The sequence below is a fragment of the Myodes glareolus genome, chromosome 22 (assembly GCF_982192425.1).
Source record: "Myodes glareolus chromosome 22, mMyoGla1.1, whole genome shotgun sequence".
NCBI lineage: Eukaryota > Metazoa > Chordata > Mammalia > Rodentia > Cricetidae > Myodes > Myodes glareolus.
Window position 1 is genome coordinate 25,244,809 of NC_142047.1, and position 25,318 is coordinate 25,270,126.

Genomic DNA, 25,318 nt, shown 5'->3' on the forward strand with positions numbered 1-25,318 from the left:
AATGGAACTGAATAGAAGACCCGGATATCAATGCACACAGCTTTGAACACCTGATATTTGATAAAGAAGCAAAAAATATCAAATGCAAAAAAGAAAGCATATTTAACAAGTAGTGCTGACATAACTGGATATCAACATGTAGAAAAATGAAAATAGACCCATATCTATCACCATGCACAAAACTCAAGTCCAGATAGATCAAAGACCTCAACATAAAGTCAGCCACACTGAACCTTATAGAAGAGAAAGTGGGAAGTACACTTGAACACATTGGCACAGGGAACCACTTCCTAAGTAGAACCCCAGCAGCACAGACACTGAAAGAAACAATTAATAAATGGGACCTCCTGAAACTGAAAAGCTTCTGTAAAGCAAAGGACACAGTCAACAAGACAAAACGACAGCCTACAGAATGGGAAAAGATTTTCCAAAGAGATTTGGTGAAAACTTTATTTTATGTATATGGGAGTTTGCCTGCCTGTAAATCTGAGCACCATGTGTGCAGCATGTCCTTGGAGGTCAGAAGAGGGTGTCGGATCCTCTGGAAGTGGATTTCCAGACAGTTGTGAGCCACGTTGTGGGTGCTGAGAATCAAACCTGGGTCCTCTGGGAGAGCAGCCAGTGCTTGTAATCTCAGCCATCTTTCCTGCTTCTAGATTTAAAAAAAAAAAAAGTGAGTGTTCGCCTGCATATATGTATATATGTTCCCCCTTGTGAGTGTGTGCCTGATACCCAGCAAGGTGTTGGCTCCCCTGGGACTGGGATGAGAGCTATACCTATAAGGTTGGAAGATGTCCTGTGAGTGCTAGGAACCCACTCCTGCTCCTCTGCAGAAACAGCAAGTGCTAGAACATTGAGCCATCTCTCCAGCCTTCGTTTTGAACTTTTTATCCTTGTTTTATTTCTGTGATCTAGCAATTTGGCCATTGTTTTGTTTTGTGGATTTCATTTTCTTGTGTTGTTTGTTAAAGGAGAAAGACTGACAATGACGAACATAATGGTATATGCCTTTTGTCACAGCACTCAAGAGGCTGAAGATCAAGAGTTTGGGGGGCATCCTGAATTATATAATGAAAGGCTTGTGGGGTGTACGGTGGGGAAGAGCCATACAAATTAATTACCTAAGGCCAACTTGGTAATTCTACAGCCTGTTGTCAGTTCTAGCATAGGTCGGCCCATACTGAAGGTAAGTTGAAACAAATCTGAACTGCTTTTCCCTGCTTCAGCCTGTCTTTACCAAGATGATGGTTTGATGATTTAAAACAAGGCTCCTACAGGAGATGCTTAAGCCCACTGCCCACCTCTCTGCTGTACCAATGTCACTACTAGAATCCGACAGCCACGGAGACTGAGCCAAGATTTTCACAATACCCTGGAGATCAAAGTCCCTTGACTATGTGTCTAGGCTGGGTGGCTGCTATCTTTACTAGAAAGCTGGGAAGACCTTCATAAAGGATCTACTAAGTGTTGCCTTCTAACTCAGCAATTCCAAAAGCTTGCTTTCAAATGTATTTAACAACAGGATGTTAACCAGCAGATAAACTCACCTACTCCCTCCTCAGCCTTCTTCCCGTTTTCTGCCTCCAGGTTTTATGCATCCTAGGCTCTGGAGGAATTTTATAAAACTTTCACAAAATATCCTAAAAGTAAAATAGAACAAAAAATTTTGTGTTAAAAGTAAAGTTTTATTTTTGTTTTTAATCCCAGCTCTCATGAGGCAGAGGCAGGCAGATTTGGCCTACAGAGTGAGTTCCAGGACAACCAGGAATACACAGAGAAACCCTGTCTTGAAAAAAAGCAAAAACTATTTTTAAAAATCCTGAAGAGAAAAATGTGTGTCAACAAACTTTCGTTGTTTTATGGGTTTGAAAGGGTGGGAACAAAATACATCAATGCAACAGAGAATTATATCTGTACAGGCTGTAAAAAAAAATTGGAGGTACTTTAAAGAAAACAGAGAAAAAATCAGTGGCCTTGTTTCTCTATAATGGTATTTTCAGTCCCATTATTTTTTCATACAACTGAGTGACTTCCATTTTTGGCAGTTTTGACCACCTTGAGACTCCTTCCTATCTAAAGCTACGACTTCCCTGGGCCAAAGGGCATCCAAGAAACACACTACAGAAATCCCCCAGAGAGCTTAGAAGGTGGAGGGGCGCACACGCTCCCAGCCCTGCCTGAGGCTGCTGGAGCAGGAGAGTTTCCTTTAATGGTTGTTCCTGGTGGTTCCCTGTGCTCCAAAGGAGGCCCTCATCCTTGAGTACAGGGGTAGATCAAATTGGACTCAGTGACTCAGTGTTAGGCAGAGACAGGCAGTTCTCTATAGTGTGAATTCTAATTGGTCTCAATAATAAAAACCTGGAGTCAGATATGGGGTAAATGCTGAACGATCAGAGAAGTAAAAGGGCCAGCCACTAGAGAGACATTTTTCCCTCTACTGAATCCTCAGACTGAAGGGGGCAAGGCCCTACCTCCAGGAAACCTCAGACTGAATCCCTGAGCTCCTCTCTCCATCCAGCCACATCACTCCTGTCTCCATACCCTAGTGATCCCAAGTGCTGGGATCAAAGATGTGAGCTGTTTCTCTTTTAGACTGGACCAATCTCCCAATCTCGCATAGCCCCGGGTGGCCTTGAACTCACAGAGGTCCTGCCTCTGCCTCTGCCTCCTGAGTGCTGGGATTAAAGGTGTGTGCCACCACTGCCTGACCTCTATGACTAACTAGTGGCTTAGCTCTGCACTCTGATCTTCAAGCAAGCTTTATCTGTTAGATCACAAACAAAATATCACCACAGTTCTCTATGCATTCAAGGCCAGCCTGGTCTATGTAGTGAGTTCCAGGACAGCCAGAGCTACACAGTTAGGAGGAAGGCTAGGAAGTGGGATGAATATAATCAAAATGCATTAAACACATGTGCAAAATTCTCAAGTAATTGCAATATTGTGTTTCTTTAAAAAAAAAAAAACTTCTGAAACATTCAGAAACCCACTTCCTACCTGGGCTACAGCACTAACTTCCTGTGTTATCTTCCCCTCCCCAGACAGGATTCAACACAGAACCTCACATGTGCCAGTCAAGTGCTCTAGCCCATGTTTTGTTTTGTTTGCTTCATACAGAGCTGCAGTATGTTGCCCAGGATGAACTCAGTGTCTTATTCTCCCTCAGCTTCCCAAGCGCTGGGTCACACTGCAATTGGGTAGTATACTTGCCAGCCTAGATCTGTACCACTAAGCTCAACCATCAGCCCTGGTTTTGTTTTTAATCGACCAACTTCTTCTAAAGGATTCAGTGCAAGTTCATCCACTCCTTGGGTCCCAGCGCGGTAGGGGCTGAGTTATTCACCGCACTTTCTGGGTCACAAAACAAGCTTGAGCTAGAGCTTCTGCCTGGTACGCAAGCAGTGGCAAACTGAAACTTGATTTTTGTTTTCTGATTTCTAAAAAAAAAAAAAACAACAGTTCTTTTCAGAACTGAGGACTGAACCCATGGCCTTGCTTCCTAGTCATGCCCTCTACCCCTCAGCTAAATCCTCAACCTCTTTAAATAGTGTTTTAAAGACTTCTTTTGTGTTTGTGAGTGTTGTACCTGCATGTCTGGGTGTGTAGCAGTCCATGCCTGGTGCCCACAGATGCAGAAGAGGGCTCTTGGGAGCACAAGAAGAAGGTGTGAGGTACCACCACCCAAACTGGAGTTACTCTGTGAGGGTGCTGGGAACCCAGGTCTCCAAAAGCAGCAAGTCTCTTACTTGCTCAGTCATCTCTCCAGGCCGTTTGTTTGTTTGTTTGTTTGTTTGTTTGATTGATTTGTTTTGTTTTGTTTTAATACAGTCTCTCACTCTTGCTGGCAAGTCTACTCCCTCCCTGGCATTAAAGCCTACTTCTTTGGCATCGTAGCACATGTTTATATGTAAGGCCGTGTGTGTGTGTGTGTGTGTGTGTGTGTGCGTGTGTGTGTGTGCGTGTGCGTGTGTGTGTGTGTGTGTGTGAGACCTATCAATCTGTTCCTCTAGAGAACCCTGACTAATAGAGATAGTAAGTTCTAGTTGGCAGTGGAAGACACCAGGTTCACCCAGGTAAAGATTCCTAGTAGCCCCCATTGAGCTGACGCGCCAAGAGATTTTAGAAACCGGGGACAGCATTACCGATGGCTAAGGGAGCTGCTGCCTTAGAGGAGGAGGCAAAGAGCTGAAACAGGAACCATGAAAAAGATTCCCCTGAACTCTTGGCTGGAGCTGGAAGAGGAGCAACCCAACTTTAGGGAAAGGGCTAGGAGCATTTGGAGGGTTGCAGTCTTTGTGAGCAGTCAAGCAAGGAAGGAATGGACAAGGTCTTAGGTCTGTCACAGTGGCCTTGGAGAAAGCTGTTTCCGTGGTATAAGGGACCAACAGCTAGGGCTAAGTGAGTTCATGAAAGGGGACAATAGCAACTGATAGAGGAAGGAGGAGTTCCAGAGAGACCTACATGTGTGTAAATGCTGTCGAGTTCTTTTGGAAAGAACTCATTTTTGCATAAGGTCTTGGGTCCGGTTCCCCTCGCCCGTTTGTAAGCACTGGGAGGAACTCAGCTTTAGATAGCTGGAGGAACAATGATCGTCTCGGGGGCCCTCCTCTTCTTGATGTTTCTTCGCTGGTGTAGAATGCTTTGGGGAGGGGGGTGGGTATCCATTCGGAACAGACCAAATTCCAGCTCTAAGACCACTGTCAGAATGAAAGGCTGTGGCATTTCACCCTGTTAACTGTCAACTTGACACAGCCTAGAGGCACCTGAGAAGGGAGTCTCAACTGAAGGACTGCCCACATCAGATTGAAGGAATGTCCGTGGGAGATTCACCTGATTGTTAACGAAGGGTCCGTGCCACTGCGCAGCACCATTCCCTGGGCAGGTGGTCCTGGGCTGTATGAGAAAACTGCTTAAGCATGAGCTTGTGAGCCAGCTTATTAAGCAGCATCCCCCATAGTTCCTACTGCAATTTTTCGACTGTGAGTTCCTTGGTAAACCTATGTGGAATAGCAAGCAAGCCTACCCACAAGTTCCTGCTTGAATTCTTGCCCTAACTGTCCTCGGTATTAACTGTGATCTATAAGTACCAGTCCCATATATCTTTCCTAAGTTGCTTTTGGTCAGAGCATTTTATCACAGCAGCAGAAAGGAAAGTAGAGCACATCCTTATCCTGGTTCCCCAGCAAGACTTCCCCAGAACTTATACTCCCCCTCCTCTGGGAGCACAGGGCCTCTAAACACCTGTCTCCTCCAAGAAATTGCAAACCAGGTCAGTGTTGTCCCGCCAACAAGAGCCCAGAGGTCATGCTGCAGCACTCCTGGCAAAAGGGGGCCTCTTGTACTACCAGCCCAAGGCAAGGAAAGGAGACACATCTGAGGATGGCATTGCCTACTATGGACTCAGGGAAACTGGTAATCCTGGGGTTGCATTTTCAATCCTGCCTTCCAATTGGTCAAAAGCACCTCCTTGATTGAGCCTGTCCCACTCCCAGGGGCACAGCTGCCCAACCCTCTCTGTGGGTCTGAAGACCCTCACTTCCATCTTCTCTCCAGCTGAGCATGTGTCTCTCCCTCCTTAAACTTCTTCAACCTTGTGCCGTCGCGCCTGGCTCATCTTTGTACGTCGTTTTAAGATTTTATTTGGTGTGTGGGTGCGTGCGTCCAAGTCTGAGGACAGCTTCCTGTCGTGGGGCCTCTCCGTCCACCTTGTTGAGGAAGGACCTCTCGTACTTCTGCCGCTCTGCGTACCCGGAGCTGTAATTCCAGGCCCAGGAGTTCCCAGGTGATCCTCCCATTGCTGTCTCTCATTACAGATGTGAGTCACTTCAGCAGCTTTCTGTGGGTTCCGAGGATTAAACTCATGTTGTCTTGCTTGCCTGGCAAGAACTTTGACACACTGAGCTGCCATGAACTGTTCCCCCACACACATACGTTTTCTTCTCAGACACAGCCTAATCAAGTTTGCCCAGGCTCATCTTGAACTCACATTTCAGCCCAGCCCGGCTTCATACTTGGACTGTCTTGCCTCAGCTCCCGGAGTAGGTGGGACAAGACTGTATCACCGACCTGGCTTCCCTTTCTTGTTTCAGCAAACATTTGAGTGTTTACTCTGTCTAGACACTGTTCAGTTGCTGGAATTATGACCAGGAGCAAACTTCCTTGTCTCATTCTGCATCTCAATACCTGCTGTGTCTACCCTACATCTCTTCCATGACAATTCCTTGGTCCTATAGAAACAAGAAGATGCAACCCGGCTGCCATACCTTTATCAGTGGCTACTCAGGACTTAAACTCACACCTTCAGTTCCCAGGCAGGGGGATATTCTGATATACAGAGGGCCTTCCTCCAAGTCCTTTAACTGAACCATATGTGCCTAGTAGTGACTCAGCTGTATTCAAGAATCTCAGGGATGGGACCATAAGGAGGCTCTAGATAGAGAGTGTACTAAAAGGTTGAGAGGTTCAAAGCTACAAACATTCCTTCCCGACAACATCCAAATATTCTATGTCCTGCCCCCATTCCCAACTTGGGGACTCCCACAGAGATGCTTCTGGTGAACCCCACATTCTCTTTCCATGCCGTATGTCCCAAATCTGTGATCTCCTTCTCATGAAGACCGACTCCTTCCTCCTCACTAATATGCAACATCTCCTCTGTAAGAGAGAATAGGCCACGATGCCTCTAAACCCTTTCCTTCTGGAACTTTTCAGAATTCCACGTGGTCTACACTGTGCCCCAGGGAAAGCTAGTCACGAACCACGGTGGGGAGGGCAGAGCAGTACAGCCACGCTAGCCCTTTCCTCTCTGTCAATTATCTCAAGAAATACCTGTCTTGGACTGAACCAGGGAAAAAACGTGTGCCCACCACCCTAGGCACCCCACCATCTTGACCCTTTTCAGGCTCAGGTCTTGCTGTTCCCAGGCCTATGTTGCCCCTGGCACAGAAAGCACCTAGCAGACAGCTGGGAGTGTGGCTCAGTGGTAGGCAGAGTGCTCATCTGTATGTGTGAGACCCCAGACTCCATCCCCAGTGTAGAGTGGAAAGGACCAAGAAAAAATACCCTGACTCTGACTTGGGAACAGCGTTTGAAATTCCACCAATCCCTGAGGTTCCTGAGCACTAAATCACACAGACCCCTGAGCGCGCGCACGCACGCGCGCGCACGCGCACACACACACACACACACACACACAAAACCCCACCAATCCCAAGCCACCCTGGAAAGCCTCCCCCTCAAGGAACCAGAGAGTCCCCACACACACAAGGAACCAGATATAAGCTCCGTACCCTGTTCAGTTTGCTGCCACCTCACCCCTAGAGGCAGCCATCCTCCTGGATTCTTCCTTCCCAATAAATCTCCTGAACAAGGTTTGGTCGACCTTCTTTCGCCAGAGTGGAGTGGAGCAGAGAAGTAACAACTTCTGCTGGAGCCACAGAGCAGAACTGTAACACTTTTGCTAGGGAAACCTTCCCCTTGCAGAATTATTACACTCAAGGGGACCTAAGCAGAGTTGGAAGGCTTTTGCTAGGGAAACTTTCCCTTAAGGACCTGAGTGGAGGGCGGTGGTGGTGCATGCCTTTAATCCCAGCACTCGGGAGGCAGAGGCAGGCGGATCTCTGTGAGTTCCAGGCCAGCCTGGTCTACAAAAGCTAGTTCCAATAGTTCCAAGACAGGCTCCAAAGCCACAAAGAAACCCTGTCTCGAAAAACACCAAAAAAAAAAAAAAAAGGACCGGAATAAAATCGTAACAGCCTTGCTGGGGAAAACCCTTCCTTGCTGGGGCACATTCCCTGGAGCAGAGCTGTAAGCTATTACATGGTATTCCTTGACTCCCGACTGCCAAGATACCTTTCCATCTGAGCTGCAATGCTTACACCCAGCACTGCAAAAATAAACCACAGACACACACACACACACACACACACACACACACACACACACACACTCCTAGAATACAGTTCATAGCTGGTACCAAACTTGTTCCCAGGGGAATCAAAGCAAAGGGTCCTTGGGTGCTAGAACCTGGGCTCTGGAATCAGAACTCTAAACTTCATATCCTATCTCTATGCCGGCTGTTTGATGCTAGGACCCACTCTCTGAACTTCATTTCCATCGCCTGTGAACGGGGGCAACAGCATCCATTTCAGTTTCTCTCATTGTCCAGGTTTCAGAGTTGTAAAGAAGGCAGCACAAGACAAGACAAGCGTTTCACATTCTTGTAATTCTGTTGTTATGTCTCTTGCTGACCAAACCTCTCCTAGTGTCTGGAGTGCAGCCCGTGCTATCCCTATCTGCCTCCTGATGTCTGAAATAGTCCCCTCCTTTGTACTGAGGTTTCCTCCCAGACAGACAAAGTTGACTGTTTGCTTGAGGTTCTGATACTTTATTACAATGTTAAAATCCTTGTGCTCCCTTCCCACGTGCTATATCTCAGGCTTCTCGATGTTTACTCTCACACCAAGGTTTTCCCTGACTTCCACCACTCTGTTTACCATGGCCTGCAGCTTGTTTGGACTTTCAGCGAGTAGTGCTGTATTGTCGGCAAAATACAAGTTACTGATTCGCACACCACCTATCTGAACGCCTATCTCCTCACCCTCCAGGGCTGTTGCTGTTAATAATTTCAGGGGTATATTAAAGAGTAGGAAGGAGAGGACGCATCCCTGCAACACTCCTACGACTGTCTTAAACTGATCACTTAGTTCTCCGCAGACTTTGACTGATGCAAAGGTATCTTTATAGGCATTTTCTAGTACTCTTATGATTTTCTCTGGGGACCTGTAGAACCTCACTGTTCCCCAAAGTCCTTTCCTCCAAATGCTATCGCATGCCTTCCTGAAGTCGATGTAACAGACATATAAGTCTTTTCCAAATTCTTCACGTTCTTCTGCCAGTTGCCTCAAAGGGAAGATCTGATCACTTGTGCTCCTGTTAGCTCTGAATCCGCACTGGGCCTCTGCTAGGATTTCCTCTGTTCTGCCCTTGATCCTCTGCAGGATACTGGAGGAGAAGATCTTGCTGCTAAGGCAAACTAAGGCCCCTGTAATTTGAGCAGTTCAGCTTGTCCTTCTTCTGTATGGCAATCATGACCGAGTGCTTCCATTCTATGGGAATCACTTCGTGTTCCCATGTCTGTCTGAAGAGTCTGAGTAGCACCTTGGCCCCGAGCCTATTGTAGCTCCCTCCAGCTCCTCCACCGTGATGTCATCCACTCCTAGGCCCTTCCTGCATTTTACTCTCTTGATAGCTTCCTCTGTTAATATTTCCTCATTGTCCCTGCTGTTTGAGTGACAGCCGAATGGCTTCTCATTGTAGTCTTAGGTTGACAGCATTAGGGTCATTGTAAAGGGTATATACTGTATAGACAAGGTATATGCAAAGAGATTAAAGAGGCTAGACTCCATAATAAAACATGTCTTTTCTACAAAGCTATCAGATGGATGACTGCCCGATGTGCTCCTCAGATTCGGGTGATTAAAGATAGGTAAAGTCATTTATCAATAGAACCAGGGAAGTAAAGCAAAGATGGAGACAATACTTTGACACACACACCCTCCCGTAGCCCGATTTATTTATTTGGATGTGTGTAAAATATGGGTATGTGTGTTTTTGTGCACATGTGCAGCTAGAAACCAGAGTTTGATATCGGCTGCCTGTCCCATTGATCTCCACTGTTTTTCCACACTCTGGCTAGACTAGAGGCCAAGTCAGCTCTCGGGATCTGCTTGTCTCAACCTCTCCTCCTTACATCCCCAGCACGAGGATTACAGGCACTCATGAGAGACTTGGATGTTAGGGTCTTTACGTGGGTATTGGGGATCTGAACTCAGGTCTTCATGTTTGTGCGACAGGCACATTACTAACCGAGTCATCTCCCAGCCCCCCCAAGCTTCCTCTCTACTTTCATGTTGCACACACTCACTCACGTGTAAACCTAGTTTTGACATATGAAGGAAAGCATGCGATGCATCTCTCTGAGTTTGCCTTATTTCATATAACATTACGATCTCCACCCAGATTCTGTCATTGTCTTCTGGATGTCACAATTTAATTCTTCTTTACAGATGAATAAAATTCCTTTATACACGAACAAAAATCTCACTATGTGTATGAATCCTTTACTCGCACATCTGTTGATGGATACGGGGGCTGACCGTTACCTTGACCACTGTGTAGAGTGCAGCAATAAACACGGATGTGCAAGTCTCTCTGGTGTTCTGACATAGACTCCTTGGGCTGGCATGGTACCACATGCCTTTAATCCCAGCTCTCATGCCGCAGGGGCAGGTGGATTCCTGCTAGTTTGAGGCCAACCTGGTCTACATGGTGAGTTCTAGGACAACCAGGACTATATAGGAAGACCCTGTCTCCAATAAACAAACACTTATTGGGGCCATCTGTATTTCTTCCTTTATGAATTGTCTCTTCATTGGTCCTTTTATTGATTGGATAGTTTAATTCTTTTTTGATAGACTTATTTATGTATTTTATGTATATGAGTGCCCTATTTGCATGTATCCCCGTGTGACAGAAGATGGCATCAGGTAGAAAAGAGCATCAGATCCATCATAGATGGTTGGGAGCCATCATGCGGTTGCCGGGAATAGAACTCAACCTCTGGAAGAGCTCTTAATCACCAAGCCATCTCTCCAGAAGGTTTAATTCTAGTATTTAATTTCTAGAGTTCTTTATAAATCCTAGATATTAATCGCCTATCAGATATGTAGTGGGCAAAGAGTTTTCTCCCTTTCAGGAGGTTGTCTGTTCATTCTGCTGTTTCCTGCACTGTGCAAAAAAAAAGCTTTAATTTCATGCAATCCAGTTCAACAATTCCTAGGCTTATTCCGTGAGATTTGGAGTCTTTCTCAGAAAGTTTTTGCATGCGCCTGTATCTTTTGGTGATGTTTGATCAGCGAGTTTAGTTAGAATTACTTGGAAGGGCATTTGAATGGCATCGGTAAAGTTAGTTACAGAAGCCTGAGCAACTTATCAGGATCCGTCAGGACTATACCACTGAAACATATACGTGTGTGTGTGTATGTGTGTGTGTGTGTGTGTGTGTGTGTGTTAATAATATATATGTAATACATGACATAATTATATATGTAATATGATATCACTGAAGAAAATGAGAAAATGTCTTTCCCTCCCCCAGCAACCATTAGCTGCCTATGGATCCTCAGGAAAGGGTATGGCCTTGTTAGTCCATCACCCTTAGCAACTGTGGCACTATTTAAAAGGATGAGAAGAAAGTGTGTCACTGAGGGTGAACTTTGAAGTAAAGCTCATGCCAGTCTCAGGTGCTCTCCCCTGCCTAGGTAACAGGATGTAGCACTTGGCTACAGCCCCAGTGCCATGCTCCCCACCGTGATGATAAAGGACTAAACCTCTAAAACTGTAAGCAAGGCCCCTGTTAAATGCTTTCTTTTAAAGAATTGCCTGCTAATCAATGGCGACACACGCTTTTAATCTTAGCACTTTGGAGGAGGCAGAAGCAGGTGAATCTCTGCGAGTTCAAGGCCAGCTTGGCCTACAGAGTGAGTTTCAGAACAGCCAGAGCTGTTGCGCAGAAAACCCTGTCTTGAAAAAACAAAAAAACAAAAACAAAACAAAACAAAAAAACGGGCAATAGTGGTGCATGCCTTTAATCCTAGCATTCAGGAGGCAGAGGCAGGCGGATCTCTATGAGTTCGAGGCCAGCCTGGTCTACAGAGCTAGTTCCAGATCAGGCTCCAAAGCTACAGAGAAATCCTATCTCGAAACCCAGCCCCCCCCCCCCCAAAAAAATCAAATCCACCCTACTCATTCTAAAAACAGAATCAGCTGAACTACAAAACAAACTCCAGGACAGCCACAGGAAAACTCTTATTCTGCCCAGATCCATGAAGTCCCCCAAAAGCCAACAAGGAAATCAAGTCCCATATGTAAAAGTAAAGAGCTTTTATTTTATACAAGTTTGCAAACCCGGTCTCTCTGCATGTCCAGTGTATTGGAATAAATGGAGAGCTCAGTTAGAGTTGAGTTTTTATAATAGCAAAGGTGGGGTGAGGGATTTCTAAGGTTCAGGACCCCTGGTTGGCTGACTTTTGTCTAGGGGTGTCCTGGTGAGTGTGTGCTGGCAGGTGATCCTGTCTACAATGGTTGGAACTTTAGGCATTTCCTTTGGATGGTCTGTTCTTGGGTGGTGCCTGGGTAATCTCAGTTTGAGGTCCTTCCTGCAATCAGGTATAGCCTCAGGGTAAACTACTGAGACTTGGGCCTCCATTAAGCTTATCAGGTCCTACATTGACAGATGATGGCTGGGAGTTAAGAACTTCCTTTAAGTGGTCTGATCCTATTAAGCTCATCACAGCTGGGTATTATAGAAACCTTGTCTCAAAACACCAAAAATAAAGTAAATAAAACTGACTCAGAGCCAAGCATGGTAGTGCGTCTCTATAATCTTAACATTTGGGACAAAGTAGAGGCCAGCCTGGGCTGCTAGAACTAAGTCCAGAGTCATAAGAAGGAGACCACCACTCAGCTGAAGAGTCTCGACAAGGCGAAACTCTACTCTTAGTCAAGAGGGTGTGTAGCTCACAAAAGCAAAGGAGCATGCGCTCCTGGCAGGAAGCGCTTTTTATTCCAGTGCAGCAGGTCACTGTGTCTTTTCCAGAGCTCCCCTTCCCCCCCATCAGCTTCACAGTCATTCGCTATCGCCTGGTTTTTAAAAAAATCAGCACAAAGGAAATGAAGGACAGCGGGAGAGATCAGCCCCTTCATTCACGAAGTCAGGAAAATGCAGCAGGGCTTTTGGGGAAGCAAAAATTTTACCTGGTGGGGTGCAGTAAGAGGGTTGCATCGAAGTCTTGTATGACAAGGGAGATAAAAAACGATCTTAATTATTTGTTGTAAACACAAATTTTACACCAGGCGATGGTGGCGCACGCCTTTAATCCCAGCACTGGGGAAGCAGAGACAGGCAGATCTCTGTGAGTTCGAGACCAGACTGGTCTATAAGAGCTAGTTCCAGGACAGACTCTTAAGCTACAGAGAAACCCTGTCTCGAAAACAAAGAAAGAAAGAAAGAAAAAAAAAAACAAACACAAATTTTACAGTGTTTATAGAAAGGTCTAATATTTAGTATTTCTTACAGGCCCACATCAAAAATGCTACCTCAAAACAACAGAAAAACAAAACAAACACAATGGGACTGGAGCGGAAGTTCAGTGGCACTGACTTCTTCTCTAGGGGTTCCAGATTCCCTTCCCAGTACCCATATAGTGTGCTACAACTGACAGTAACTCCAGTTCCAGAGATCCCTACTGTAATGATCTATTCTGTCTCTTTAAGAGACAAGCCACGCCCACTCCATCCCTTGTCCGCTGAGGCAGGCTGATCTTCAGCTTCCAGCCTGAGTTCCTTTTTTTTCTGTCTCCCTCTTGAAGAGGCAGCTTCTGTCTCTCCCCACTTCTCTCCTTTACCCCTTCTGTCTCTCCCTTATCTCTCCCTCCCCCCTACTCTCTCTCTCTGTGTATCTGCTCTTCTCCCTTCCCCCTCCATAACCCACTGAATAAATATCCAACCTCACTCTGCATGGTGTGCCTATCTATGTCTCTATCTCTTGCTGGCCGCTGCTGGAGGACCTGCAGCCATCGCTGCCTGGGACTGGCTGCTCTGAGGGCCCACTGCCACCGCTTGGGGACCTGCAGTGTTTCTGCTCCCTGCCACCACCGGGGATCTGCAGCATTTTTAATTTTTCCATTACACCTGCCCTCTTCTGGCCTCTATAAGCACCAGGTATGAAAGTCAAGCAGAGACATACGTAAGGTAAAGCACCCATATACGTAAAATAAAATCTGAAAATTACCTAATATAACAAAACACTCATCCCAACCACATACACACACATAAAAACTACCTAATAGCTGCCTGGCGATAGTGGCAAACACCTTTAATCCCAGTAGGCAGATCTCTGTGAGTTCGAGGCCAGCCTGGTCTACCAGAGCTAGTTCCAGGACAGGCACTAAAACTACAGAGAAACCTTGACTCGAAAAACAAAACGAAAGAAAACAAAACAAAAAGATGAATGACACATTTATGAGGTTATAATAGGACCATGCATGATACTACTCATTATATGAAATCAAAAGGTGTTTTCTGCAGTGTTCCCGAGTGAGCACTAAGAAATGGGATCCCAGAATCTAGATACATGCACAAATTACTATGCTTTCAGAAGTTAAGTTCACTTTAAGAAAACTCACTGTATTCTTCTCTTTGGAGTAGAGGTTCCAAAACAATGATGCAGAACAAAAACGCCATGTATAAAAGCTCCCATCGCAAGCAGTAGCCGTGTGTGTGTGTGTGTGTGTGTGTGTGTGTGTGATGGATTTTTACTGCTCAACTTCATCTCTTGTTCCTTCCTCTTGCTCTTTACCGCAAAACCAAAAGCAAACAGACAAACCACCACCACCACCAACAACAACAAAAGCTCCTTATACTGTTGCCTCTTTCACAGCTATCTTTCTTTTCAAACCCTGGATGCAAAAGAAACTAGAAAAGCAGATGCAGAGACCTTGTGGTGTACGGTCTAAGAGTGTGAACTGAGAGAGAGAAGACGGTCAGGAAGCCTGAGCAGGAACCAACCCTCAAAGGACAGAAGACAGGAAAAGTAGGGAGGTGTCTGGCCCTTCCTTCTCAGTATCTCTAGTTTCAAGAGTGTGGGGCCAAACTTTCAAACTCTGAACAGGTGCTTGCATATGTTCAAGTGGAAGGCAGAGGTCAAGGTCAGGCATCTTCCTCTGTCGCTGTACCTTATTATTTTAGACAGGTTTCTCAATGAACCCAAACCCCACTGATGAGTTAGACTGGCTGGCTAGTAAACTCCGGGATCCTTGGGAACATTCCTGTTTCCTCTCCGTGCCCCCCACCCCGCGCTGGAGTTACAGATGCCGTCGTACCTAGTCTTGATGTGTGTGTAGAGGAGGGTCCAAATTCAGGTCCTTATACTTGCACTTGCGCAGCAGGTTCTTCACCTACTGGGCCGTTCTGAACTCCTCAGAGGGCGTTTGAGTTGTGTCGTAGCAATTTTTAATACTGATAGAAACACGGTAGCACAATAGGCTGAAGTCAGTTTTAGCTTTCTATGTAGAAAGAAAAGGAATGGGAAGGAGAGGAAGGAGGTCTAGGGAAAGTAGGGGGCACTAATCTCAGTGATATATATCACCGGGGAGGCGGGGGCTGAGAAAGGGAAACAGAGGAGATGTAGCCTCCCCAGCTCCAGGCACTCCCACTGTGCTTCAGTCAAAAGCCTGGGTCCAACAGGGAGGGAGGGTTACAGTCCTTGTTCCATGTCAGAGAGAACATTCACTCTGCCAAGAGAGACAAGATGTCCCCAACTCCTCTATCTGTCACGAACCTCCTCTCTCCCACCCCCAAACTATGCATGTCTGAATCCTAACGACCAGGAATCTGTCTGGAAGCTCCTTGAACTGGCATTGGTTTCATTGCAAAAGGGATTCCAGAGCTGACAGCGAGGCTCAGTTGGTAGAGGCTATCACACAGGCTGCCCTGGGCTCTGTACCCAGCAAAGCATAAACCAGGTGTGGCTGGGTTGCTATGCTCCTGAATTCCTGCGCTTGAGGTTGACACTCAAGGTCATCTTCAGCTACCTAGTGAAGTTGAGGCCAGCATAGACTATTTAAGATCCTGTCTCAGGAAAGGGTAGGAGAGGGAGAGGGGGAAGAAAGAGGGAGGGAGAGAGAAAGAGAGAGAGAGACAGAGAGACAGAGATAGGGAATTCCTGCAAAATTCAGCATTATGTGATTAGTTTAGTTTTGTATTTTTTGGTTGTTGTTTTGTTGTTATTGGTTTTGTTTGTTTGTTTGTAAACAGAGTCTCTGTGTAGCTCTGGCTGTCCTGGAACTTGCTCTGTAGATCAGGTTGGTCTTGGACTCACAGAGATCCTCCTGCCTCTGTCTCCCAAGTGCTGGGATTAAAGGCGTGCGCCACTACCACCCGGCCCAGGAAAGTCTGTTCTTGTCTCAAGTAGAAAAATAGATTGCTTTGAGTTCTGTGTAGTTTCAGACATTTAAAACGTTAGAATTTGTTGCTAAAGTTCTTTGGGAAATGATGTCTCATGACGCCGCCACCGCTCTCTCTGACTATGTACACAACCAAGTTCACGTAGATCCTGAACAGAGTTAGGAAAACTGAACTGATATTTGTCATCTTCATTTAAAAATGAGTATCCGTGGTCTGGAGAGATGGCTCAGTGGTTAAGAGCTCTGGTTGCTCTTCCAGAGGACCTGGGTTCAATTCCTGGTACCCACATGGCAACTCATAACTGTCTGTAACTCCAGTTCCGGGGGATCTGACACCTTCACACCAATGCACATAAAATAAAAGTTAAATAAATTATAGAAAAAACGAGCATCTGGGTAGTCAAGGCACATGCATTTAATCACAGAACATGGAAGGCAGAGTCAGGTGGATTTTTGTGAGCTCAGTGAGTTTGAGGCTAGCCTGGCCTACAAAGCAAGTTCCAGGACAGCCAGGTACTTGTATACAACCTAGTGGCCTGTACTCCTGGAACCTGTCTAAGGATGGAAGGAGAGACTCCTCCACAAAATCTGACCTCTGACCTTCACATGCGTGCTACGGCATGTGCACACCCTCCCTCCACATATCAAATGCACAGCACACAATATTAATAAATAAAGTAGGGACTAAAGGGATGGCTCAGAAGTTAACAGCACTTGCTGCTCTTCTAGAGAACCTGAGTTCTGCTTCCAGCACCCACATCCTATGACTCACAACTGCCTGTAACTCTGGCATACATATCTTTGCTGTTGTTGTTGTTTTAAGATAGCTTTTGTCTCAGTAGCCCTGGCTTCCCTGGAAGTCTCTCTGGTAGATTAGGCTGGCCCTGAACTCACAGACTTCCTCCTGCCTCTGCCTCCTGAGGGCTGGGATTAAAGGCGGGCATGCATCGCCATGCCTGGCCTGCCTTTACTTCTTAGGTCCTACAGTGTTCTTGTTTGTTTTAACTTGTGTATACTACTTCTATCGTATATCATATGTAAATGTTTTCTCAGACTCAGAGAGTGGAAAAAGAAATCCAGCCTGGAATGGTGGCTAGTATGTTTGACAATATAATCCAAGAACCTCTTCCTGTATGGATGGCTTGATCAACTAGTCCCTTCTCCTGGAGACAGTTTAGCAACTTACTCAGCCCCGTCTATACCAGCTCCCTGGAATGAGCCTTTCTGACACAGTGGACATGAAATAACACTTGGCTTCTTCAGGCACAGATGTGATGCTTGGCCAACAGGAGAACTGAAGGCTGGCGGGCGGGGGGGGGGAGGGGGGGGGAGGAGGAGCCACACGGAAGTCAAATATTTTACGAGGCTGATTAACTGATAGTGGAGAGCTAGAATGTTATAGGCTAGGAGCCAGGCTGTCTTGACCTTCTCTTGCCGTTTATCTCCCACCTCTATGGGTGACCTAACACTCAGGTGACGGTTGTTAAATCCTTTTGGAATGTACAAACATCTCTAGATTCTACCAGCCCAAAGGCTAACAATGTCATCAGATAACATCGGAGACCTGTCGTAGAGATTTCCCTGCTCTGCGGAAATCTACCTCTCTGCTGTTCAGATGAACGCATTTGAAAAGGGCCTTGATGTATGGTTTCCATGAAACTGTTACCACATTGGAACGTTGTGTTTGTGATGACCCGAATCCGTGGTCTTGGAGCATCATCATTCAAATTTGGCTCCAGAATAAACCATCTCTTTTTCCGCTGGAGTTGAGAGCTGTTTCTTTCTTTTAAGATTTATTTGTGTGTGTGTGTGTGTGTGTGTGTGTGTGTGTGTGTGTTTGTGTGTGTGTGTCCATGAAGGGGAAAAGAGGAGGTCAAACACCCTGAGGCTAGAATTGCAATTGTGAGCTGCCAGAGGTGGATGCTGGGTACTGAGCTGGGTACTGAACTGGGGTCCTCTGGAAGAACAGTAAGTGCTCTTAATGGCTGAGTCATTTCCAGAGCCCTTGAATTCCTTTTTGATTAATCTATTAAAAGCTTCTTGGAGAGCCTGATAATGTAGCCTGGTATGTGACCTCAAACCTGTGATTCTCCTGCCTCAGCCTCCTAAGTCCCTTGGATGACAAGGTATGTGCCACAATACAGACTTCTTTTTTCCCCCAACACACACAGCCATGTTCACTTCAATTCATAAATGTATTACTTCAACTGAAGAGATTTGTAAGCAATATTGCAAAGTTTTAATAATTTTAAAAGAAAAATTTTAAAAATGTATTTTATCTTATATGGATGAGTGCTTAGCCTTCACGTATGTCTTTGGCAATTCTCCCCACTAATTCAGGGACCACAGAACAAATATTAGGTCAGTGACTTTCCTCCTCTTCCTGGTAAGAGTTATTTGAATCATGACTAAATTTAAAGTGAAGTACACCAACAGTAACCTTTCCTTCAAAACTTAAAATTCTTTTTCTATAAAAGGTTTCTCTGTAGCTTTGGAGCCTGTCCTGGAACTAGCTCTTGTAGACCAGGCTGGCCTCGAACTCACAGAGATCCAACCGCCTCTACGTCCCGAATGCTGGGTTTAAAGACATGGGCCACTACTGCTCCGCTCAAAGTTTAAAATTCTTAACCTTTGAAAAGGGGCCAGCAGATCATCCTGTCCTATGGTCCGGAAATAGCCAGCTGTATGGGACTGGATTTTCCCTGCATTTAAGAGGAGTCTGACTTTGTTTTCTGGTGTTCTTACCGAGGACTTACACTGCCCGCATTCTCGAAGCTAGTGTTCTGCTTGCTTTCAGCTACACGGTGGGCGGCAGCGGAGGTGTCTGCAGGACCATTAGTGCAGAACTTCAGCTAGAGCCAGAGAGCTGAGTTGCCACCTGCTGTACCCTCCCACTGTACAGCAAAGATGCTTTAGGCTCAGATGAAGGAAAAGAAGGAAAGAGACCTGCCTGAGGTTGCATAGCAAACAAGTGTTTAGACTAACAGAGTGGTTCTTTTCTGAGCGTGCGCACTCTTCTAAGGGCGGAGGAGCGGCAAGCAGGGCAGCGAAGGAAGGCTCACATGTCTTGGGGATTGGTCTGGAGACATTTCTGTTCTCTTCACTACACTGTATGAAGTTATGTTTATCCACAGCTGGATAGAATCCTTGAAGTCTCACAGCAACCCTGCCTGGAATTCAACAAAGTAGCAAGGCTCAGCCAGACTAGAGGCATGGTGGCATATGCCTTTGATCCCAGCAATGGGGAGGCATGTGGATATCTGTGAGTTGGCGGCCAGCCTGGCCAGGCCAGCCAGGGCTATAAAGTGATTCTCTCTCTCTCTCTCTCTCTCTCTCTCTCTCTCTCTCTCTCTCTCTCTCACACACACACACACACACACACACACACACACACGGAAGGAAGGAAGGAAGGAAGGAAGGAAGGAAGGAAGGAAAGAAGAAAATGAAAGAGGTATCTGGAGATGTAGTTCTGCAATATAGAGTTTCCTAACACGTGCTATGCCCTGGCTCCAACCTCCAGCACAACAAAATAAACAAGGAAGGAGGTGTTAAGAGTGTAGCTTGGCGGTAAAGCGCTTGTGGAGCATTATAGGCTCAGTTCCAGTCCTAGCAAGAAAGAGGATATGTGTTAGAGAGCAAGGATGAGAGAGAGAGAGAGAGGATGCACAAGAGGCTGGATTACGCATCAGCATGCCTCACCTTGGCAGGTAGGTAGGGCGGTGCGTTCTGGCAGCCACTCATGCTGTGCACACGCCCTGGGACAAACCTAGCAGCCGAAGTTTTCCCACGCTGAATTCCCTTAACTTACCCAGATAGCTTATCAGATCTTTTCCCCTTTGCAGATGTAGAAATTTGGGGTGTAAAGTGCTTTTCCTGAAGCTTACAAAATGCCTTTGGAGCTCAGGGATCAGGTGAGAGATGATGAAAGTGTCCCATGGTGCCAAGTGCATAGTGAGTGCTTTGGAAAGGCCAGTGACGTAAGATGCCACAGACCGGAAATGGCAAAACTCAAGGCTCAAATTCAAACCCGTCCAATTCATGCTCTCTAGCCTATACGTATATTATACTTATATTATAATTGTAATTTTTTTCTGCAACTTTTAGTATTCAAAAGAGACAAAAGCTAGGCTGGTCAGGTGTTTCAACAGGTCAAAGTGTTTGCTGCCAAATATGTCAATTAGAGTTTGGTTTTCAGGACCCATGTGATAGAAAGAGAGAACCAACTCCCCTGTATTGTCTTCTGACCTCCATTCATGTGGCATGACATACAATAACAAATACTTTAAAATTTAAAAAAGAGAGAGAAAAGCACCAACCCCAAAGCATGTATTGCTCGGCATGGTGGCACGTGCCTGTGTTCTGTGTATAAGAGAGGCATCAGAGAGATGGCAAAGCATCATTTAATCAAGAGTTTACGACATCCAGCAGAGACAACTGGAGTATCCCAATGCAGAGAGCCAACCAAGGTAACATCATCAAATCGAGGTGTAACGTGCAGCAGAAATTAACTGGGGAAGTTGAGGCAGTTATCCGAAGTCCACAACTGAGCTTCTTTCCGTGGATGATCTTGCCAAGGCTAAACTTCCAGCTTCCCATTCCCGTTGCTGGCATTTTCACATCACGAGATAAACAACAATAAACTCCGTTGGAAAGCATTGCCATCCAGCTGTTCTCAAGGGCACCATGTTTTTTACTCCTGGGCTGTTTACCGTTCAGTTTCCTCTCTGTAACAAAGGTAAAGGAGCCCATTCCCAGCCAAGACAAAGGCCTGGAAGAACATTTTGAGACAGACTTCTTGTTTGGGTCTGAAGTGGGGAGACCAACCCCACTGGAGCACCAGCTTCCCCGGGAGTTCAAACAACACGTGACGATTTCCCAATATAATGGACACCATAGCCTATCATCCTGGCACTCAGGAAGCTGGAGCAGGAAAGACACCACACACGTAGGACCAGTCTAGGCTGCACAGTGAGTTGTTAGCCAGCTTGGGCCTCAGAGTAAGACCTTAGTCCATGAGGCAGTTTCTTAGGCATAGTCTCACTCTGGCCACCACCTGCACCTTCTCTGTCCTGAAGCCTAGACTGATTGACACAGAATAGGTGCTTGTGGAGAAACGAAAGACAAGCAAGGAGGGGGGAGAGGGAAGAAGGAAAGACCGAAGTCCTACCCCCAAGGCAAAAAATCTCTGCCAGACCTTCCGTAAGTCAATGTGATTCAGTTCTATTCCTGAAATGTTTTTTCATCAAGAAGAAGAGATTTCTAATACATTTGGGAATGGTTAATTTTAGGGCTAGGAATGTAGCTTAGTTGCTAAAGTGCTTGCCTAGCAATCATGAATCCTTGGACTTGAACCCTAGCACTGTATAAACCATGTATGGTGTTCTACACCTGCAGCCACGGGACCTGGGAGGTAGAGTCAACGTGATCAGAAGTTCAAGGCCAATGTCATCGTTGGCTTCTTAATGAGTTTGAGGCAAGCCAGCCTGGCATACATGAGACTCTGCCCAAAAAAATCACTGATTTTAAAACATGATACATTATTTTTTCAGACATGGAAATATTAGTGTTACTAGGACAGATCTAAGCTACTTATCACTCAAAATTCAGTATCAGGGACCTAAGAGTTGGTAGGAAAATAAGAGGTTTATTCATGGGCTCATAAAAGCTGAGTCTAGGGACTGGAGAGACGACTCAGTGGTTAAGAGCACTGGCTGCTCCTTTTCCAGAGGACCCGGGTTCAATTCCTAGCAGCGACATTGGTGTGAAGGGTATCAGTTCCAGGGGATCTGACTCCTTCACACCAATGCACAAAAATAAAGTTAAATTTAAAAAAGAAGCTGAGTCTACCGGCTTCCAAGATCCATCTTGGGAGAGTGGAGACACAAAGCACTTTGACAGTCAGGGAAAGTAGGGGCAGAGTGGGAGGCCTTTGTCACCCAGGACACAACCACTTTCCTCTTTCCTTTTCTCTGCCCACTCCAGAATCTTCTCTCTCCTCCCGCCACCCCCCATTCACTTGTTTATTCATTTAGCATTTTTTTTACATATGTACACTTATTTATTTGATTGTTGTTTATGGGAGAGGGGCACGTGTATGCCATAGTGCACATGTGGATGTCAGAGGACCACCTATAGAAAGTGCAGCTAGCCTGAGCCTAGAAGACAGGCTATGTGTGCTGCAGTGGGCGGAGCCGGATAAATGACCCGCGTCCTTCGGAGGAGCTCAGAAGATCCTAAGCGAATCCCAGATAATTGGACATTTATTGGAAGCCTCCATAAAACCCTAAACGTAAAAGGCTAGAGTTTGTATTATCAAACACCTGGAGGGTTATGGACCAAGAGAAGGCTTGGAATCTGCGGTCTTGTCATGTGCAAATCTTGATCTGTGTCTTTTGCGCTCTGCTTTAAAATTAACCAGCGGATGTAAATAAAATGTTTCTGAGTTCTCCTAACAACACTGTAGCAATTTAACTCCATTCTCAGAAGGGCGCTCTAGTTAACAGTCGGGGCTTCAAGAGGCACAGACACAAAACCCTGGGGCTTCCATGTGGCCCTGGAAGTGGGGGGCCAGATTGGATAGAGTCTCTGGGATCTAATATTACTATCTTCCAGTTGATAAGGGCAGAACTGAACTGAATTAAAGTACACCCAATTAGTGCCCACCATGGGACTGAATGCCTACTCAGAATCAGTATGAATGAGGAAACTCCCACACAGCTGGTATCAGCATGAAAGCAGAGAAGGAAGAAACGGTTTCTTCTCTGCAGTCTCAGAACAGGTGAGGAGATTAACACGTTAATTGGGCATTCAGTTAAGCCGAACAGTCACCGAACTGTGGTTATTTGAGGTTCAGAACCTAACATTAACCATTAAAACTCAAGCCAGAAGATTGCCTTCTATTGAATATTGGCTCCCTAGAGGCCTGGCCCAAAAGAAAGTCTAAGCTTGCTTCTCTTTGGGCCTCTGTTAATCCTGAGCAGCCAGGAAAGAGAAAAAGATGTTGGGAGCCCGTAATTGCCAAAGTTCCCGTAGAAGCTGAGAGACCCATCTGTCTCACAGCCCCGGCTTGTGTTTCGGGTCAGTCCTATGACCTTTCTTGGCCTGAGCCCTGGACAGAAGTTGGTGGGACAGCTGGCTCTGGCACTGGCCTCTGTTCATCTAGGGGCATTTCAGAGCCCCAAGGCCGATGCCAGTTGCAGGGGAGGAAGGAGTGAGCTACAATTGGTTGATCTGGTTTAAGTTTAATTGCAGGTCTCCAAAATCCCAATGTTCGCAAGAACCAGGCAGGGCATATTTCCTGGAGAAAACTTCTGGGTTGGAACTGTGGTGCCCGGAGAGTCATAGTCTGTCCAGCTCTTGGTGGTGATTTCCACAAGGACTGAGGATCCCCTGCCAGGTACCCAAATTTCTCAAGGAAGCCAGGCAGCTAGGTTTTCTTCATTGTTCTTAGTTGTTCTTTGCTTGGTTATTTTTTGTTTGTCTCTTGCTTTGTTTTGTTTTGTTGAGCCAGGGTCTCACTATGTAGCCTAGGCTGCCCTGGAACTCACTATGTAGACCAGGCTGGTCTCAAACTCACAGAGATCTGCCTGCCTCTGTCTCCCAAGTGCTGGGATTAAAGGTATGTGTCACCATGTCTGGCTTGGCTTTTTCTTTTTTCTAAAAGTCATGCTGTATAGCCCAAGCTGGGTTTGAACTTGTGATCCTCTTGCCTCAGCCTCACGAGCAGAGATTACTGGCATGTGTCACTATTTGCCATTTTTTTAAATTTTCACTTTTTTCTTCATACAGGTCTCACTCTATAGGCCAAGCTGATCAAAACTTGGACTCAGGAGGCCCTAGGCAATGGTTTTTTTTTTTTTTTCATTTTTCAATGCTTCTTTATCTTCCACCCCTCCCCACATTTTCCTTCTTAGTTGCTCTTCTCAAGATGAAAGTGTGGGAGGCCTTCTACTTGCGAGGCCTGCGATAAGGGACTGGAAGCAGACACTGAGGATGACAGAATCTGTCACATGTGGGAGGGACATCATAAGTTCCAATGCAGCCACTGACAGCAGGGGCCAAGGGACAGCGCAATCCCTTTAGTAACAATGTGTCAGGCTCTTTCTTGCCTTTCAGTGACTGTCTTACCCTGTTGTTCCCTAATTATATCTTTCTTATAATTCTGAAGGAAAGTTTGCTAGATCCCATGGGCACTGCAGCTGCCTAGTGTCTTGAAAAGCAGCGGCTCCTGGAATGTGGGCTGCGCGCGCACCTTATCTCCTTCCCGTAGACTGGCAAGAGTTGCGGCCCAGAGGATCTACAGAAAACACAGAGGATCAAAGTGGCTATGCTGATTAACAAGGCTCGGTTTTTGTTTTGGTCAGCACTTCTGGCTAGCGCCCTTCCAGGTGTGACCTTGTCCTGTAGCTTGGGACTAGGGAGTGCTCAGGAAGGGAGGTTCCGTGTATCCCTAGCTAACTTCAGTGGGCAGCTAATCTCTAAAAGATAGACTTCAATGGACAGCTAATCCTTGGGAGACAGAGTGACGAGAAACTTCTGAGAAGTGGGTCTTGGCAGGGGTGGGAGGAGTGTTTGTATTTTCACAAGGAACCATGGAATTTCACCATCTTATTTCACTGGTGAGGGACCTTCCCAGGGTCATGGAGGTCAGTGCTGAAGCTGGGGGCTAGGGCTCTGTCCGGAAAGAACTTTGGTCCCAGCGGTCAAATTAGAGGAAGATTTGCTGCAAAGATCGGAGGTCCTTTTGTGGAAGTGTCTGGCAATGGGGGTGTGGGACTGTTTCTCTGTAGCCTTCCTTCACGGAAACACCATTCCATTCCCACAGGATTCTCAATTGCCTGCTCTGTATGGCACCGGCTCAGTTCTTGGGGTTATCTTAGAACACTTTAGGAACTTGATTTGGTGAAAATCTCCCCCACCCCGTGTCCCGTGTGTGTGTGTGTGTGTGTGTGTGTGTGTGTGTGTGTGTACCCAGTACATCGTGGTGTAAGCTAAGGACCCACTCCCCCACTGATCTAATTCTCTTCTCCTTGCTCCTCACTTCTCTATACATTTCATTTTATTCTTCTTGTTGGGTGTTTTGCCTGTGCGTAAGCCTGTGCACCACATGTGTGCCTGATGCCTAGGGAAGCCAATAGAGAGATTAGATCCCCTGGCACTTGTAGGTGGAGACTGAGCAATCATTTTCTGGCTGCCCAGACCCAAATAATCACACAGAAATAATATTAATTACAACACTGCTTGACCGATACCTTAGGTGTATTCTTAGCTACCTCTCACATCTTAACCCATTT

General features: G+C 46.1%; 1 long non-coding RNA gene across 1 annotated transcript; it reads right to left on the reverse strand.

Moving 5' to 3' along the window:
- Positions 1 to 453: 453 nt before the first annotated feature.
- Positions 454 to 19,966, reverse strand: LOC146890262 (uncharacterized). Its single transcript, XR_014999148.2, has 3 exons — positions 19,834 to 19,966; positions 1,548 to 1,640; positions 454 to 652 (listed from the first exon to the last, which is right to left on the reverse strand). It is a non-coding gene; the product is annotated as an uncharacterized LOC146890262 (long non-coding RNA).
- Between the last annotated feature and the right edge of the window lie 5,352 nt (positions 19,967 to 25,318).